The sequence below is a fragment of the Pelecanus crispus genome, chromosome Z (assembly GCF_030463565.1).
Source record: "Pelecanus crispus isolate bPelCri1 chromosome Z, bPelCri1.pri, whole genome shotgun sequence".
NCBI lineage: Eukaryota > Metazoa > Chordata > Aves > Pelecaniformes > Pelecanidae > Pelecanus > Pelecanus crispus.
The window spans coordinates 56,597,621-56,614,316 of NC_134676.1; the positions used below are offsets into that span (position 1 = coordinate 56,597,621).

The window sequence follows — 16,696 nt, forward strand, 5'->3', positions numbered from 1 at the left end:
TGGCCCAGTGGCTTTTGAGTGTCATGAGGTCATTCAAGATAAAAGATGGTGCTGACAAAACTTTGACAGCCTCTGAAGCAGAGGCTCATCACTGAGTAAACTGAAAACATGGGGCTGGATTAACTGGACCATAAGTAAAATTGTCTATGTTCCTTCCTGGATGCAAAACAAAGGTGCAAATAATATTTTTTAAGGGCCTCTGCAGAGGAGTGATATAGTCCTAGCAAAGGGTGGATATGTGTAGCAGACAGAGTCAGAAGGAAATTATTATGATTTGGATTTACATTTATTTGGTTATCTTTCTTGCAAAAAGAGAACTTGGGAGAAGTCCCATGTCCCAGAGCTGGGATGGCTTGTCAGTTTCCATAGCCAAGGACAGGGAATGAGGGAGTTACTTGCCAGGGTGCACAGCCTTCAAGTTTTATTTTACTTGGTTTGAAATGTTTAGGAATATATATGCAATTATACACACTAGCTGTGAACGTGGTGTATGACTCAGGTTTGCATCTCTTAACCAGTGGTGCTGCTATTGGGGAATGTTGTGCCCATTTTTAAAAAGGGAAGAAAGGAGGACCCTGGGAACTAGCAACCTGGCAGCCTCACCTCTGTGCCTGGGAAGATCATGGAGCAGATCCTCCTAGAAGCTATGCTCAAGCACATGGAAGACAGGGAGGTGATTTGAGACAGCCAGCTCAGATTCACTGAGGGCAAGTCCTGCCTGACCAGCCTAGTGGCTTTCTGTGAAGGAGTGACTGCATCAGTGGACAAGGGAAAAGCAATGGATGTCATCTATTTGGACTTCTGTAAAGCCTTCGACATGATCCCCCACAACATCCTTCTCTCTAAATTGGGGAGATATGGATTTGATGGGTGGACAAGAAATTGGCTGGATGGTCACATCCAGAGGGTTGTGGTCAATGGTTTGATGTCTACATGGAGACCAGTGACAAGTGGAGTCCCTCAGGGGTCTGTACTGGGACCAGTGCTATTTAACATCAATGACATATACAGTGGGATTGAGTGCACCCTCAGCAGGTTTGCAGACGACACCAAGCTGAGTGGTGCGGTTGACATGCCAGGAAGATGAGATGTCATCCAAAGGGACCTGGACAAGCTGGAGAGGTGCGCCTGTGGGAACCTCATGAGGTTCAACAAGGCCAAGTGCAAGGTCCTGCACCTTGGATGGGGCAACCGCCATTATCAATACAGGCTGGGGGATGAAAGGATTGAGAGCATTCCTGTAGAGAAGGACTTGGGGGTACTGGTAGATGAAAAGCTGGACATGAGCCAACAATGTGCACTTGTGGCCCAGAAAGCCAATGGAATCTTGGGCTGCATCAAAAGAAGTATGGCCAGCAGGTCGAGGGAGGTGATTCTGCCCCTGTATTCTGCTCTGGTGAGACCTCACCTGGAGTACTGCATCCAGCTCCGGGGCCTTCAGCACAAGAAGGACATGGACCTGCTGGAGTGGGTCCAGAAGAGGGCCACCAAAATGATCCAAGGGCTGGAGCACCTCTCCTACAAGGACAGGCTGGGGTTGTTCAGCCTGGAGAAGAGAAGGCTGCCAGGAGACCTTATTGCGGCCTTTCAGTACTTAAAGGGCGCCTATAGGAAGGATGGGGACAATCTTTTTAGCAAGGCCTGTTGTGACAAGACAAGGAATAATGGATTTAAACTAAAGAAGAATCGATTTAGACTAGACATAAGGAAGAAATGTTTTACAATGAGGGTGGTGAAGCACTGGAACAGGTTGCCCAGAGAGGTAGTGGAGGCCCCATCCCTGGCAACATTCAAGGTGAGGTTGGATGGGGCTCTGAGCAACCTGATCTAGTTAAAGCTGTCCCTTCTCACTGTAGGGGGGTTGGGTTATATGACCTGTAAAGGTCCCTTCCAACCCAAAGCATTCTATGATTCTGTTTTTATGTTTGTAAGCTCACACTTTCCTGGTGTGCACATTAGACAAGCAGGACACTTGTCTGGTAGCAGCGCTGTCTGCTTCATCTGGAATGTCTCCTGGAAGGGATTGTACAAGGGGGTTGCAGTAGGGTCTGCAAAGGGCTGGGGTTCTTGGTTTGGTACTAAGCTTTGATGCTGACCAGATTACATACCAAGGGCATGAGTTGTCTCCCTTGGATCTCATTGTCACCATATAAGGATGAGCATGGAAGAACTTCCTTCCTCAATGCTTCCTGTCACCTGGCAGAGCATCTATTCTGCCATGTTAGAAGAAACTGATACACCGGCATTGCAGCTCATATTTGAATTTGCTACTGAAACATTGACACCTGTTGCTGTTCAGTTTGGGAGGTACAGACAGCGTGATTATAAAAAGCAAATGTGACAGTAGTTAGCATATGAAGTTGAGCACTGAGCATGTGACCATCAGGAATGAACCATCAGGAATGAACCCTACCCTTTTCCTCCCCACCTTTGGAGCAGTAAGAAACTGGGAGCATTGAACTGAGTGAGTTCTGGCTGAGCCTGTCAGGTCTCCAGTCCACCAAGTCAGTTTCACTGACTCTGGGGCTGATTTGGATAGTCATGCAATAGAAGTTGAATGCCAGCAGGTCACACACAAACAAGCAGAAGGGGAAGACTGTCTGGAAGAGGGGGCTTGGAATGATAAAGGAAGGGAGTTTATGTAGAGCTCAGGTTTGTGCAGTAGGAAGAGGGGCTTCAGCCAATGTATCGGAACCAGCCCAGTGTGCTCATATAGTGTGAAATCCTATTTCTGAGTGCAAGAATGAGCATAGAAACAGTGAAGTGAGATGCTAGCAAGACCGTTACACTTAATTTGCAGCACTGCTCAGATGGAAGACTGTAGCTGGTTAGGACTGAATTTTTTGGACAGTAGTGTGCATGCACGTGACAAAAGGCTTTAACATCATCTGTCCTTGGAATTCATGTGTGTACCCACAGTAGTTTACAGATCTCCACTGGGCTCACAGAGATCACAATGCGGTCAATGTGCAAAACTTCTACAGCCTTCTGAAACCTCTTGGGAAACTTAAATTTTCCTTTTGTATTAATTCCAAATTGCTCAGCAGGTTCTGGAGGGTTGACCACATTTCATTTTTTTTGTATTTATACAAGAGGTTGGAATGGCGTTCTGAGGGATGGTGATTTCATTCCTTGTTTTATCTGTCACAAACAGATGTTCTTCTATGTAAGGTTCCCTAATGAAATGTTTGTTTGATGTGAAGTTACTTTTCAATACCAAGTGTGTTTAACTACATAGTAAATATGACACGTTCTGAACAGGAAATCTCTGTTGTCCTGATGAGTTTGTGTTTAGTTGTACTTGATCATGAATGGTGCAGAGCTTGAAAAACTGGCATCACTGAGAGCAACTCATGTCTGGTATTAGTTGATGACTGGTTTTGGATGAGCATTCTTAGGGCGATATCTGCAAAGATTCCTACACTAGCAGGGCTCTTGTGGGCTTTTCTTCCAAGCTGAAATATTTCTGTGTCTGGACAAATTAGGGAAGAGGTAATACTGATGTTTCTGTGTCTTCAGTGAGTTCCCTCTCCAGCTCATGTGTAAGTAGGCAAAAAAACCCAAAGATGAGCTTGAGTGAAAAAGCAAGATAATGCTCCAGGAAAAGAGTAGCTACTAGAAAGGAAGGGAAGGCTTGGAGAGTTGGTTGCTTTGAAGGGTGAATGAGCACAAATTTGGAAACAGAATCCTGATAGGGTGTGGTGGAAAAACACACCAACATAAGGATGCATTGTGTATTGTGGCATATTGGCATGTGTAGCCTTTGAGAAGTTGGGTTGGGTTGAGCTGCCATTGAACTGTGACACAAGCTAGTCCAGTGGGGTCCCTCAATGTTAATGACTGTGGTAAAACAGTGTTGCTTCTGACCCTATTTGGGGATCACACATTGCAGGGTAGCAAGTACCAGATGTCCTGTTCTAAGGAGGCAACTTTGTCTCAAGAATTCTTTCTAGTTAGAAAGGTTGAAGATGAAGACTGATCAGAAATACCAACAGGGCAGCATTTTTTCCAAGATGATAAAATGAGGAATTTGTAGGAGTTCATGAATTATAAGAGATTTTTTCTTTTATCTGTTGGATTTTGACACAAGTTTCTCAATGCCAACTTTATTTTCCTTGTATATGAGTTTGGGGGTAGCATTTAGCAAAGCCTTTGACACAGTCTCCCACAGCATTCTCCTTGGGAAGCTGGCAGCTCATGGCCTAAGCATGTGTACTCTTTGCTGGATAAAAAACTGGCTGGATGGCCGAACCCAGAGAGTTGTGGTGAATGGAGTTAAGTCCAGTTGGCAACCGGTCACAAACGGTGTTCCCCAGGGCTCTGTTTTGGGGCCAGCCTTGTTTAATATATTTATCAACAATCTGGATGAGGGGATTGAGTGCGCCCTCGGTAAGTTTGAAGATGACACCAAGCTGGGTGGGAATGTCGATCTGCTCGAGGATAGGATGGCCCTGCAGAGGGATCTGGACAGGCTGGATTGATGGGCCGAGGCCAGTTGTATGAGGTTCAACAAGGCCAAGTGCTGTGTCCTGCATTTCGGTCACAACAACCCCATGCAGCGCTACAGGCTTGGGGAAGAGTGGCTGGAAAGCTGCCTGGCTGAAAAGGACCTGGGGGTGTTGGTCAACAGCCAGCTGAACATGAGCCAGCAGTGTGCCCAAGTGGCTCAGAAGGCCAACAGCATCCTGGCTTGTATCAGGAATAGTGTGGCCAGCAGGACTACGAAAGTGAGCATCCCTTCATACTCAGCACTGGTGAGGCCACACCTTGAATACTGTGTCCAGTTCTGGGTCCTTCAGTACAAGAAGGACATTGAGGTGCTGGAGCATGTCCAGAGAAGGGCAATGAAGCTGGTGAAGGGTCTAGAGCACAAGTGTTATGAGGGGTGGCTGAGGGAATTGGGATTGTTTAGCCTGGAGAAGAGGAGGCTGAGAGGAGACCTTATCACTCTCTACAGCTACCTGAAAGGAGGTTGTAGTGAGGTGGGTGTTGGTCTCTTCTCCCAAGTAGTTAGCGACAGGACGAGAGGAAATGGGCTCAAGCTGCGCCAGGGGTGGTTTCGATTGGATATTAGGAAAAATTTCTTCATGGAAAGAGTGGTCAAGCATTGGAACAGGCTGCCCAGAGAGGCGGTGGAGTAGCCGTCCCTGGAGGTGTTCAAAAAACGTGTAGATGTGGCACTTTGGGACATGGTTTAGTGGGCATGGTGGTGTTGGGTTGATGGTTGGACTGATCATTTTAGAGGTCCTTTCCAACCTCAATGATTCCTAGTTTTACTTTCATTAAAAAATAATCCAGCCACCAAGCCAGGAAACATGAAATTGCTACTCTACCCTTAATTGGTTTAGTGTTGGACTTGGTAGTGTTAGGTTAATGGTTGGACTGGATGATCTTAAAGGTTTTTTCCAACCTAAACGATTCTATGATTTTAACTCTTTCATGTATATGAATGATTAAAAAAACCCTGTAGGAGCTTTATGGTGGGGGATACGTAGTATGTTTGAAGGGATGGGTAGCTTCTTTTTGTTATCTACTCTGTGTCACAATCCAGAGTGAGGTAATCTCTGAACTCTTTTATCCTTAATCCAGTGTCACAACACTGCATGGACACATGACTTGTGGACCTGCATCTCAGATTTTAACTGAAGAGACATAAGCATAAGGAGTTCCAGTAGATGTTGCCTGGCATAGAGAAGATGCATATTAGTAGTGATGTGTAAATGTGTAATGATGCAGGAGGGAGGCATCCTTCTGCAGGTATTTGGGGTGGATGGTAGTAATGAAGCTTAACCCAAGACTTTGTATATGGTGTGTTCTCATTCAAGCTTAAGTTTTCAGGCTAGACTTTTAGAGTGCAAGAGTCCTGCCTGTGCTATACATGCCTTCTTGAGGGTTTGTTATCCAAAAAATTTAATTAAATCACTTGGGAGTCCCTGGGAAAGATCCTGTTAGTCTGAAAGTACAGCTTCTCAGAACTTACCCAGCTTGGGGAGGATGAACAGCTCAGCCACTTGAATTTTGTTGCCCTGATGACCTGCTTATTGTTTTGTTTCTGTCACAGTTTTAGCATATTCACCAAGCAACTGCTGTTGTACAATATTGTTTGTTATTTCCAAAACTGGATTTGGAGAATGATGATTCACATCCTATTACGTCTTTAAAATCCTTTGCACAATTCTGAGTGCACCAGAGCTTTTTGCTTTGGTGCTGAAAGTCACAGACCTTAAGCCAATATATTCTTGCATTTTTCCATACATGGAGTTGCTGGTTGAGTTCCTAGCAGTTTCATTGCACCTTTTCCACACAACTTCTCAAAAAGCATTGCCCTCCCTAGCCGAGGAAAACTACCCAGGTGTTCCCTTCCAAGGCCAAAGTATGGCATGCCCATGAGATAAATCTTGCCATGCTTTGTTCTTGTTTTGCCACCACACGTCAGCACACCCCAGAGCCTTCCTGCTTATTTTAGGCCATCTTAATCTTAACAGTCAGACTTTTGTAATCCTGGTGACTCTGTGAAAATGATGAGCTCTTGGCAGATACCTCTGCTTTTCTCAGGAGTCCTTGAGCAAATGTTTATCCAGGACACTTACCCTGACAGTGAGTGTGTGTGACCATGTGCTGGAAGTGCTGTGGGGAAGGTGACCTGCCCCGGCCTCTAACAAAATGATCTAGGCCTCAAAAGGGCTGAAGATGACTGGCTTAGCTTATTGTTGGGACTGCTGTCTACCCTGTTCACTGAGGTGATTAAGAAATCTCTGTTCAGTTGGTCTGAAGTTCAGAGATACTCCATGGCTTTCTTGCCTGACAAAATCTTCAGATAGTTTTTCTGTGACGCTTTTTGTTCCAATCCATTCCAAGTGACAGTGTTGGTAGATGCATATTACAAAGCTACTGCAATCCATTTTGAGCTAACATCCTTCTGACTTCATATTTTGATGGACTGCAGTTACTTTTTGGTAATTTAACATCTTTTTTTAAAATGTAGTCAGCAGAGGAAGGAAAATAATAAAGGCCTGTTGTACAGCAGATAAGTCCTGGGCTTAGTAGGGGAAATAAGTATCCTTTCTTCTGACTTTGGATGCATTGAAACTGGCACAAAAGTCCAAAGGTTACAATCTTCCATACTTTGAGAGCAACAGCTCACCTGATCTGTGAGATTTCTTGCAAATCAGTTGAACTTAGTCACTTAAAATTCCTGAGGGGCCCTTGTTGGCATGCAGCAATCCCTTTCAAAAAAAAACCTGAAAAATAAAAACCCATGAAAAAAAACAAAACAACCCAAAAGCCCCAGATACTTTTTAATAATAAACAGCCTATCTGTCAGAAGTGCCAAATGCTCAGAAGTTCCCTGATTGCATTGGCAGCAGGTGGGTTTCCATTTTCTGAAAATCAGAGTATTTTAGATTTTGCTACAAAGACAGATTGCTGTGTGACTTGTGGGATCACTGGTCATGTCCTAATGTGGACAGCCAAAAAGTTGAGGGGAGGTGCTGCCTGGCAGTAGAGCCAGTTGGCTCATTCCAAGAACATCCTCTCAGGGGATTCACACAGCACAGCTGGTGGCTTGTAAATTCCCACACTACCTTGGGATACACTATTTTTAATATGTGGCTGAGCTCACAGTTACTGTGAAGAGCACAGCTTTAAGTCTGTGTTTCACTATGTGAAAATTTTGTCAGCTGTTCCTCTGGGAAAGCTTTTGCACTGAGAACTTCCAGCCTCTGAACTGCCTGAAACCAGCTAGGGACCATTTCAGCAATTCTTGTTTGATGTTTTTCTTGGCAAGTCTAGCATTAATATAAACTCTCTCTTTCACCCCTGTACCTTGAAAAGGTCATCTTGCTCTGCTGTGCTCCATTTGGAAGCCAGAAGCTTCTCTTAAAGATGCTCCCAATTGCTTCTGACATAAACACTGATTCAAAGTTGTTGTTCTGCTTGGAACAGCAGCCAGAGTCCTGGCCTAATTGTTCTGTTGAGTGGAAAAATGTTGTATCAATGCTGAGTGTTTTATACAGGACATGCTTTCCCAGCTGGTAGAGCTTTCAAGAAAATCCAAAGTATCTCATTGCATGGTTACCAGAAAGCATACGATAACTGTCTGAGCTTGTTCATCACATTGCAAGGCTAAATTGCTTACTTTATTAACTTTATAGTCTTGATTTGCTCATGCTTACATGAATTATACAAGTAACGTACATCAATTTTACAGAAAGAGGGGGAAGCACTCAAGCCAATGAAAAGCTTCTTTTTTGAATTATTCCATTCCAGCAAAAAAGATGCACAAGAGCTGGTGAGAGTTGTTTCAAACTTCAGTATTGTGCATTTCTAAGACATGCTACTTCTAGCAATCTTCCAAACCACTGTCAAGCTTAGTCCTAAGCTATGTATGGCCTGTGCCATACATAGTGAAAAAATACATACATAGTGAAAAAATAATCAATGCAGGCAAGAGGGGACCTGTAAGACTTTTTCTTTCATCTAGCAGCACTCCAAAGAGCGTCTGTGGTTGAGTGAAAGAAAACTGGAAGCCAAATCGCAGGTCGTCAGTACTGGGTTCATTTAGTTTCATTGATGTGTTTTAGGAAAATAAAACGTACTGTTAAATTGAAGCTGTGGAGATAGGTTGGGTTTTGACTGTGTTACTAGCTTACTTCTTACAGTGGCAGACACAGTGATGTCCTCATCACTTCTACATTTTTTACATCATTTCTACAGTTTGGAAAGCCAAACAGTTTCCTTTCTAAGGGAATTTTCCTGTAACATTTTTTAAAAGTATTAAAAAAAAAAAAAGTTTGCTTTGTTAACCTCAGTATTTTAGTTTTGCTTCCACTAAATTTAAGAGTATCCAGTGGAAAAGAAGGAAGAGGAGGTGGACTAAAGCAACTGCTATTTTAGTAGAAGGTTCTTTTTTAAAAAAAAAAAACAAAACAAAGAAACAAAACATTAATTGTAGGTGTCGAATTTTAAAAGTATAGACAGTCTTAGCCCAAGGAACCCTAGTTTCAGACTTTTTGCTTTGCAACTCTGTTACTCTTTTAATACAATTTTGAGATGGCTGTGTTAGATGTCTTGTAAAGTAAATAATTATGCAAAAGAAAGAAACCCTTAGTGCTAGCATACTGGTTAGGCAGTCCTGTAAATTGGGAAGTGGGCATACCCTAAGAGAAATCTGGATTGCTAGTAATTCCTTTTCATTTGGTTAATTGTTGCCAAGTCTGATCCTGACTTGAGTTTAGGAGCTACGTGGCAATGTTAATCCAAAACAAGCTGGACATGGCTAACTGAAGAAATGCTGAGAAGGAGACAGGCAGGATTCCTAAATGTAATGTGTTAAAAGTCCATTTGTTTTGAACTTTGGTTCAGGACTGTAGAAACCTGAAAATTATACAAAAGGTTAGTTCCTAGTTCTGTTTGATGAAGTAAAAATGTATCTGATGAAGGTTTGATATGTGAAGGTTTTAAAAAACTTAAAAACTTTGCTAATGTTTATAAAATCCTTAACAAAGATAATTAAAAAAAAAAGTTTAATCCTTCTCTAGTAACACGGAAACATGCATCACCAGTTCATTTTCAGCACAGAGCGAAGATTTTCTGCACAAGGATGAACTTCACAAAAGCTTGAGGCATTCCTGCAGCACAAGGAGGAACCCTAGTGAGCACTTAGATGGAGAGGTCTCAGGGACAAGGTGCACCAGCAGGTTCATAGCCACGCTATTAGCCCTGTAGAAAGACAGGAGCAAGTCCCAGCAAGGCTGTGGAGGTGTCCTGCTGTGAACTGCAAGCTGACCTGTGAAATGGGAACAGTCTATTCCACTGCTGGTCTTATTCCATATTCAGCACATAGTCAGTGGAAGCATAAAACCCTGTGAATCAGTGTAAATTACTCGGACAAAAGGCTATGTATTAATGCAGTCTGTTACAAGTATGTGAGTTGCACTTCTTCCAGCAGTGCTGTAAGCAGTGTTCATCTGATTCAGCATTATCTACCATCCTGCTGCATCAAGAGGAGGATGATAAATTCATGCACTGCTTCAGAAGTGCCTGATAAATTATTGGAATTCCCTTGTTTTTCTAGCTCCCAGTTGGAGAAGAGTTGGCTCGTGTGTTCCCATATAAATTTCAGACAACAATCAAAACCTTCAGAGCATCTTTTTGTTTGGTTCTGAAAAGACACACTGCAAGAATCTGGCACCAGATGTGCCAGGGTGAGTTTATTGTTAGCAGACCAAAGACCAAATTCTTCACTGCTGTTACCTCTGCCAGCATCTGTGTGTCTGATTTGAGGCAAACAGAGTGTTTTCAAAGTGCCTTGGATGATCGTGGTAGAGAAGAGGTGCTCCCTCTGCGTACCATGCTGGCTTTTGAGAACAGAAGCCATAAATAAAACCAAGCCCATGGGAAACTTGCAGCTCATAGGTAACCTAGGATAGTTTCCCTTTCCTTTTGTTTCACTGACTTGTTGTACTGTTTGTCTCGTCCTCTGGGTGAGTCCCTTGGGATAACCTCTCTTTTCTAGTCATCTACATCCAGTCTTTCTCACGGAAGTGGTCCAGGTTTGGGAAGTTGCTTCCTTTTTCTCTCTTCGTTACAAAAGCTCATTGCAGGGGCCACAAGGAGCATCTCCTCTGGTGCAGCAGCCTTGAAAGTGACTTAGGCTCCTCTGAAGGCTGCAGGTGGTGGGCTAAATCTCCTATTGGTATCCCGAGTCCCTGCCAAAATCAGACTTCTCTGTGCATGTGCAAGCTGGTGTTTGCAGGGCTCCTCATGGCAGGTGGGTTCCGGTTTCTAGGCTCTGAGAAGGCCAATCCCAACTTTCTGCCTCGAAGGCAGCTGGGACGTGGGCACCAGACATCTAAGGAGCTGCGTCACATTGGAGCAAGGAATCCCACTTCTCAGCAATTGGCCTGCTGGACCATTACCATGACAAAGGAGGATTATTGACTTTCATAGTCATGATGCCTTTGATTCGAGGCTTGCTTTGATTTGCGTTAGGAGTGTTCGCTGGCCCAGAGAAGCAATGATCTTCTCCAGGTGAAGAGTAAGGAGAGAAACATGCTTTTGAGGAGGAGGAAAAGGGAAAGAATTGGCTGAAGAGGCTGAATGGAAGCTGTAATGGATGCAGTTAGTCACTGAGAAGAGCCCAAAAGCAGCCCATGATTCCTTAAGACAATTAAAAGCAAATTGTCCGGCTGAGCGATCCCAGAGCAAGGAAGATGCTACCTCAGACTATAATTCAACGGGCTGAATGGCCCTCAAAAACTGAGAGCGGAGAGAAAAAAAAACAGAAGATGAGGCAAATGATGGAACAGATGTGAGCGCTTTTGTTAGGAAGACTTGGAGGCTAGCGGGATGGCGATAGGCTAATTTGAGGCGCATAATACCAGGTTCCTTTCATATGCAGAATAGCACTTTGATCCAGTGTGGATGAAAGTGCTGAAAAGTGGAGAGGATGGCAGGGGGTCTTTTGTCTTTGACAAAAAAGGCATCTGCCGGGCTCTAACCCCCTTTTCCCCACCCCCTTAGCCTAGCAGGCCACTCCAACAATGCTAGCAAAGGGGACAAGTGTCTCCTGACAGCTGAAGAAATCTCCAGGAGGAGAATGAGGCTTGCAGCAATATGTATACCAGGGAGCTTAATCGATTTTTTCCACAGTACAAAAAGGGAGAGGGTTGGGGGAAGACAGAGAGATCACAGTGGAAATAGGAGGTGGGAGGAAAAAAAATCCCTTTCTAATAAACTTGTTACTTTTGTTCTCTGAATACGTCTTTTCAGGAGATGCTTTGATGCTAGTATGAATACACCTAATGGAGCAGAGTAGGGTAGAGTTGCTGGGGGGGAGGTATGAAGTAAGGAGGAATAGTTTTGCAAGGAGGGTGAATGTGGAGTGATTTCTGTGGTTTCCAACACAGGAAAGATTTTGGAATTAGTAAAACACAGTGCAGTGCAAGAGATACCTGGAATACGGATGCATGCTTTCTGTACCACTTGCTGGAGGAGCTCAGCTCAGCACAAATTCTTGGTTTTGATTTCTAAGCAAATTGAAAATTTCTCTTCAACCTTTCCTTCTTTTCTGTTGTCTTCTTAACTCCTTGGACTTACTAGAAACGAAATGACTGCAGGACTGAATGGGGAGCTAGGAAGGCAAGCAGTATTTGTGCCAAGCAAATATAGCAGTCGCAGATCAACTGCTGATCTGGTCTGTGCTTCTCATGCTCTGTCCACTTGCTTCAGCTTTTCACATCTGGTAAACAAGACTGGGATCTGATCTGCAAAGTTAGATGGCTGTGGTCTTCCTTAAGTATCACTTTACACCTAGTCTAATGTTTTCTTTGAGAAATAACGACAGATAAGTGTTATCAACCTCTGAGCAAGACCCACCTCAGCAAATTAAATCCTTTAAGAACAGTAGGTTCAGGAATCTTCCTTCTCTTAAGATCCTGACAGTGTTTATCCATTACTATTTACCAAAGATAACCTTCTCACTGGGGCACAGCTTTAAGCAACACCTGGTACTGCAAACAACTCTTCCCTCTTTACCCCCACACCTCTTTTCTTTCTGCCGGAGAGTTACGCTTCCCCCAAGAAGGTGTGAGTGATACAGAAATGGAGAGAAGCTATCACATTTCTTCAAGAGGCTCTGCACACACACTGACACCAAATCATAATCCTGTGTAGTTGTTCAGTAGGTGTGCCGTGATCCCCCTCCAGCAGATGCGACCATTCTGTTCAGACCAGCTGATGTGAAGAGTATTTTTGGCAATAGCGTCTCCTGCCCACCAGCTGTGCAAAGCCTGGTGGCACGAGTTACTGTAACTCATTAGGGAGGGCTAATTGTCAAGGACATTGATGCTCTTTTGTTTCTGCCCGTTTGTCCTATCTAGACTTTTCTTGCTCCTTGGGCTGTGGTTGAGAATGGTGCAGAGGGACTTGGGCTGCTGCTGCTGTCATCAAAGGAGCTGAGACCATGTCTGTCCCTCACACCACTAAGGTGAAAGTCCCCTCTCCAGGTGGGCTTCAGGTGGTTCTTGTGTGACTTCTCTTGCAGGTGCTATGACCAGTGATAGGATGTGGGTCTAGATCCACATGCGGAAAGACGTTGCTCATGGGGAAGTCTGACCTGGCAGGGAACAGCACTCTGTAGTCCTCCATGCCAAAGAAAAACAGCCCATGCAATGCCATGCAAACCCACCATCCGGGCTGTGCGGTCCATGGCAGCCTGCTGGATTCTCCGTCCCCAGACAGTGGTGGTTGGGATGGGGTGTAGGAGTCTTGGGCAGTGAGCTGGGAGACTTTGTTTGTTCTTTGAGGTGAAACACGAAACATCTCATTGTGAAGGGTCTTTTGTTCTTCTCCAGCTGGGCAGGCAAGCCCTTCAGCTGCTGCCATCCTGAGATTTCTTCACGTGTCCGTTATCAAGTCCCTACCTCCACACTAGAAAGGCGTACTGTTAGCAAAGACCAGAGAGCTGCCAAAGCTGCCTCACCAGGACAGCTTTGTGACATGCCAGCAGTAAGTTTGGAAATATAAGGGGAGGGGGGGTGAGTTGCCCCTGTTCCTGTGTAAATGTGTGCTGTAATCCTCCATAACTGCAGGTAGTCATTGCGGTTTTGAACTGTGCTGGTGAGACAGATTTATTTATTTAGCTGTTTGCAGTTTACTGTGTACTAGTTTCTTATGGGCGGTAGGTGGGCATGAGGAAGGAAGATGCCTGTGTGGCTCGACCTGGCTGCTATGGTCCAGACCAGGTCTGTTCAGAGGAGGAGCCTGAATCTATTTCATCTGAAGCATGCTGCAAAGGAGGAGGGAAGAGATGTGCGTGGAGCAGAGGGTAGCATGTAGAGCAGGCGACAGCAGGAGTGCAGGCTGTGGGAGTACAGTGGAGAGAAGGTTTGCTTTGTTCTCATGTCTCACCCAGCAGGCTGGTGTTTTCTCCACAGAAGCCGGTTACCCTCTGCTGGTTTGTGTTTGGGTGAAAATCAAACGGTGAAAATTGCAAAACCTCTTTGATGTGCTTACTGTATATTGAGGCAGAGTGAGTACCTGACCAGCTCAGGAGACCGTCCCAGGTTTTACTCCTGCTCTGTGGCCAGGGACTATCTGGTCATTGTTTCAGAGGCTGCAGAGTTTATAAAGGGACGTATTGCTTTAATGGTAAATTGTACAAGTGGATGCCGCTATTGGTAGTCAAATAGCTTACAAAGTAAGCCATTCCCATGGAAGTGCTTTTGGCTGATTGTACATATGAGATTTTCCTGGCATGACCTAGCAGTCCTGGCTGTAGAAACCCCACATTTTCAGCATGGATTTGGCTTGTCTCTCAGTGAATCTCATGTGGTCATTAACATCCATTAGGGCTTCTATGTGTGGGAAGTGAAGCCAAACAAATGGAAAATGATGGCTTCAGAGTGCAGTAAACCCCAGCCTTCATGCAAACTTTTGCTCAGACATAAAGTGGTTTCAGTTTGTTTTGGTTTAATTTACTTCCAAATTAAACAGAGCTCCTTTGCAAGATGGTCACTGGTTAGTTTGAGGTAACTTTCCTGAGTGTCTACCCGCAGGTATTCTTTTAATCAGGTGCAGTTTGTGCCAACAAAATGAATTCTTGTCCTTTTTTCAAAACATGAGATGGGAGTGAATGTTGCTATTCATGAACATCCTCCCAGAACTAATGCTAAGTTATGTGCTGTCATACTTGGTTAAATACACAGTGGTTTGGATCCAGACGGGCAGCTCTAGCTGTAGTGGGGATGGTGTGATTTCAAATTTGGTGGGACCTTGTCCTGGTTTCAGCTGGGATAGAGTTAATTTTCTTCCTAGTAGCAGGCGTAGTGCTGTGTTTTGGATTTAGTAGGAGAAGAACATTGATAACACGCTTGTGTTTTTAGTTGTTGCTAAGTACTGCTTATGGTAGTCAAGGACTTTTCAGCTTCCCATGCTCTGCCAGGTGCACAAGAAACTGGGAGGGGGCACAGCCAGAAGAGTTGATCCAAAGTGACCAGAGGGCTATTCCATACTATATGACGTCATGCTCAGTATATAAACTGGGCGGGGGGGGTGGGGGGGGTGGCCAGGGAGCAGCGATCGCTGCTCGGGAACTGTCTGGGTATTGGTTGGTGGGTGGTGAGCAATTGCATTGTGCATCACTTGCTTTGTATATTATTATTATTATTATTATTATCATTATTATATTGTTATTATTATCTTTACTATTTAACTTTATTTCAATTATTAGGCTGTTCTTATCTCAACTGACGAGTGTTTCTCACTCTTACTCCTCTGATTCTCTCCCCCATCCCATTGGGGTAGGGGGAGTGAGCAAGAAGCTGCGTGTTGCTTAGTTGCTGGCTGGGGCTAAACCACGACAGACCTGCACCTTTCTGTAGGAGACAGATTGTTGTGCTGGGGGATGGCAAACTGTAGCTGTTTGTTCCCACATCTGCCCTGTCCTGTAGTTCCAAGATTTCATTCACATAATCTCAGTACATTAAGAGTATGCTTACTCATGTGTGTTTCATGGTGTTGGTGAATACCTCCAGTTCCAGAGTGCTTTTGATGGTGTTCGAGACAAATATCCAGGAGGAGTTAATTACACAGAGCCCTCATCAGGCTGCAAAGAGTCACTAGAGCTTGGAAAGTAACCCTCCCAAGAGTAACTTTTGAAATGCATTTCAAGACCTCAGCAATATCTCTCAGCTTACTTCCTTTAGAAATAAAAAAAAAGAAAAGCTAGTAGGTAGTAGGAAGGCTTGTTACAGTTGTCTAGTCTTGGTGTGCAAACCAGCAGTAGCTTGAGTAAGCACTGTGTTCAGGAGAGATGGCAGCGTTTTACTTGCCACAGCTGACAGCTGCTGGCTGTGTGGGTGAGTAACCAGCTCCATACCCCGCCAACATGCCCACTGGCACTCCATGCTCAGCCTGTGGAGTTTCTGCCCCAAGTCCTTCCTTGGCTCCCTGGCTTTCCGGGGCTTGATGGCTGCCTGCTGCAGCGGCTGGAGCAGCAAGGGAGAGATACAGAGGTGCTGCATCATCTGTTTGGCTCCAGAGGCCCCTGTCAAGTGTTGCTCCAAACTCCTCTCTCATGCCTTTTAAGTGGCAGTCATCCTCATGGGGTGTGCATTGCACCAGGTGGGAGGCTGCTGGAGCAGCCTGAGACCACCGCCCTAGGAGAGCCATGCTGTGCTGGAGGTGGGGAAGCAGCAACACCTGGAGGAGACCTCTGCTGATCTTCTCCCTTTCTGGTCAAGGGAGAGGCTCCCTGGTGGTAGGAGCTGTGGCAGCCATGCTGCTTTGGCTTGAGGTGAAGGGAATGGGAGTGTTTGCATTCCCAAGTGAACAGCAAGGAGGAGTAGGGAGCGTGAGCACCGGTGGCCTCCATCCCTGCAGAGGCAGTCAGCCCCGGGAGAGTACTGTGCCACTGCAGGGCCACTGCCTTCCCACTTTGCTTGCAGGGAGGATGGCCATCTGTGTTCCCCAGCATCCACCATCCTTCCGTGGCCTGCTCTGGAGAGCCATTCCTGCCTGAAATAAACAGGGTGTGTGGGAGGAGGAGACACGAAGCAGGAAACACAGCGTTAATGTTCCTTGAGGATGAGGAAGAAAGGGCAAACAAGGAGAATCCATGCTTAATTTAGGTAGGTGGCTGAGGAGATGTGGGGATAGGAGTGCATCAGGCCCTAGGGCTCTATGGTGGTCAGGC

General features: G+C 45.1%; 1 protein-coding gene across 2 annotated transcripts in view; it reads left to right on the forward strand.

Annotated features, from left to right (window-relative positions):
- The window catches only part of TRABD2A (TraB domain containing 2A), an 84,800-nt gene that overhangs the window by 40,078 nt on the left and 28,026 nt on the right, over positions 1-16,696 (forward strand). The gene's annotated exons all lie outside the window — the stretch shown is intronic.